Source organism: Agrilus planipennis, unplaced genomic scaffold (assembly GCF_000699045.2).
Source record: "Agrilus planipennis isolate EAB-ADULT unplaced genomic scaffold, Apla_2.0 scaffold14, whole genome shotgun sequence".
In the NCBI taxonomy this organism is placed as follows: Eukaryota; Metazoa; Arthropoda; class Insecta; order Coleoptera; family Buprestidae; genus Agrilus; species Agrilus planipennis.
This window is the reverse complement of record NW_020442313.1, coordinates 2,603,687-2,606,840: the sequence shown is the minus strand read 5'-3', so window position 1 is coordinate 2,606,840 and position 3,154 is coordinate 2,603,687. Positions and strand designations below refer to the sequence as shown.

General features: G+C 31.9%; 1 long non-coding RNA gene across 1 annotated transcript in view; it reads right to left on the bottom strand.

Annotated features, from left to right (window-relative positions):
- Positions 1-2,048: 2,048 nt before the first annotated feature.
- Positions 2,049-3,154, bottom strand: part of LOC108737520 — a 307,184-nt gene continuing 306,078 nt past the window's right edge. Inside the window, exon 7 of the long non-coding RNA XR_003232230.1 lies at positions 2,049-2,123. This is a non-coding gene — a long non-coding RNA (uncharacterized LOC108737520). The remainder of the gene's footprint in view (positions 2,124-3,154) is intronic.

The following is a 3,154-nucleotide window of genomic DNA, read 5'->3' as shown; positions in this document are numbered from 1 at the left end:
TCGTTTCAATGAAATCCTTTAGATTTGCAACGAACAAACAAGTGTACTTTCTGATGTTGTTATTATAAGATAACTGAAACCAGACGAATCATATCGAATAACAGTAAAACGATTGCAATTTAAAGTATTATTGAATACAAAAGAGCTTAATAACACAATGTTACTTAAGAGCAAACGAAATCATAGATGTTGATAAAAAAATGGTTTATCTTAATGTTAGTAATGAAAGTAAAGAAATAATATGTATTATACCGTTGCTACATATGTAAAAGTGAACAGTTTCTTGTTGGTAAAATATATTTCTCATTCAATTTTGTATTTTTCATAAAAAATAAAGTTCATTTTTCCAAAAAGTTTTAACTGGGTAGCAATAATTCTTCCCCGCTTTCCTGATCATGCACAAATACGGCAAGGCGTTATATGCCCTTTACTTGCAACTTCATGGGGCCCACAAGAGGGTAGTGGGCTACCCACTTAGGGACCCTACCTGCACCCCTCTCAAAATTCTAGTTGGGTAGTGAACGTTATCACAGCATCGACTTGATAATTCTTCTACTTTAATTTTCTTAATGATAACATAATGTAAAATGAATGATTAATTTTGATTTTTGAATAAATGCTGCGACATCCAAATCTTGTGCTTTGCNGAAACTTTTCATAATACGGTTGCCAACATTCATCAAAGAGCAAATAAAGAAAGGAAATACACAAAAACAATTTCCTTATGGCTATACACAAGTTTCCACATTCACATGGTTCATAAAAAATGAAACACACGGAAACTTATTATGGAATATAAAGAACGGTTTTCTTTTTTGTTATCACAGATGTCTTTGATCAAGTCTTTTTACTGATAGGCTTTCCAATAAAAATATCCAGGATTTTCCGGGACGTTCCGTTACTAGCAGTTTTTCAGCCTTTCTGTTCAAAATCCTTGCAGCACGCATCTCGCAATAAGAGAAATTAAAGTGAGGTAATAGTTTTATTGTAAAAAGAAATGGATTGCATGCCGGTATTTTGTTTTACTTTTGTTTATATTCATACAGTACTATTTTGTCAATACCGCTCCCATTTTATTTAAAGCTACCTTTAACTCCTCCTTGCTAGATGCTATATCATCTGCAAATCTAAGCATTCGAATCTTTTGCCCCTGTATATCTATCCCTATAGTTGTCCTGTCTTTAATGATGTTGATCGCATCTTCGATGCATAGATTAAAAGATAGCGGTGACAGTGTGCATCCCTGTCTGACTCCCTTCCTAATATTTACTTCTCTACGTTGCATCCCTAGATCTATAATTGCCTGTTGCTCTTTATACAAACTGAGTAACACCCTTCGATCTCTGTAACTCATCCCTACATTTTTAAGTATATTTAACATCTTGAAGCATTTAACATTGTCAAAAGCTTTTTCTAAATCTCCAAATCTTATGTACGCCGTCTTTCTTTTTTCTATTGTTTTCTGTATTGTTAGCCGTAAAGCCAAAATGACCTACCGCGTTTTTCTATTTCTACTAAATCGAAATTGATCTTCCCCTAATAGTTCTTCCGCCTTTTCTTCCATCCTCCTCTGTACAATTCTAGTTAAGATTTTTGATGTCTCATCAAAACAATATTTATAAACAAGAAATCGTCAATAAAAACTTAAAGTAAGAGAAAACAAAAACCCGACTGCGTAAAAAAATAAGTCATTTGAAAAATTAAAAAAAAAAACATACGGAGGCACGACTCCTCCTATAGTATATACGCCTTTGACTGCAAATATTTATCAATTATTGCAACTGTGGCTGTGAATATAGGTACATTGATTAGAGGTTCCAAAATTCTCTTATAAATATCAACAAACGTCAGGATTTTATGGTAGCAGTAGGTACATACTTATGTACTAGAAGATTATCCTTTTTTCCTTAATCGCATCATTACCTACAAGTCATTTTAAAAATAATTTTAAATATTTCTCTTATGCGTTGGTTTCTTATCGATAATCAAACTTTAAAATAAAATACATTAGGAAACTAAGATAATTATTTTTTATCAACCGTTATATTTTCTTTATAGTACAACATGCATTAATCTTAAATTTTATTCTTACCTCACCGACGCTAGGACAGGACATGAATTTTCTGGAAAAAAGAAAAAGAGTGTTATTTCAAGAAACGTTACTTATACACTATGTTTATGTTAAAGTATCTACTTGTCTAATTTATACACTAACTATTTGATATGTAAAAAAATCACAATTTGTATTTCTACTAAAATAGCTACGAATTTTCAATAGTTTGTGTTTAGAAAATATGCGAAAATTATAACAGTACACGTATGAATACTATACAAAATAAGGATCACTTGTCTTTATTTAAATAAATGTCATTGTTGTATCTTCAACCTAACCAATCCTTTAGAATAGTTCTCGCAATTACTAATACACAATACATATACCTAAGTAGACACGTATTTTAAAATGCTTTTATTTAAAGTTTCACTTCCATTAAACATCCAAATTTTCATCTCGTTTTCCTTATCAGAATAGGTTCAAAATTAGTGTTGCCGCAGAGATCTGCTTCCGCTTACGCATACATTTTCACATCCGCTTCTGCATGTGGGTTCGCTTTTTTCTAACGAAAACTTATCGGACCTTAACAAAAGCTTATTTCTTATGTTTCAAAGCTGCATGTTGTGCAGGTACCTGCGTAAGCCTTCAACGACTCCTTCAACAAAATATTTACGAAAAGGGCGCACGACCACAGCATTAAAGAATCGCCTAAAATCATTACTATTTACTTCTGTTTCCGTTACGATGATTTCCATTGCATCGCTAGTCAAAATTTATATGATTTCGATGGAAACAGTAAATAATTAAAAGTAAACAAAAATAATCAAAACGATATTATTTAAATGAAAAATTCTCTCACGATCAGATAAAAAGTATTTTGTACCGTATAATGTAATTTAGATTCCAACAAAACCGTTTTACTCAAAACGGATTTCTATTTTATTTTATTATATTATCAGACGGTATGAAGAGGTATTGGAAAGAATAGGAGAACAGAGGATTCTATGGAAGTCAATAAAAAATAGGCGAGATAGGTTGGTAGGACACCTTCTTAGGCATGAAGGTCTAGTCAGAGACATATTAGAGGCAGAAACAGGAGTT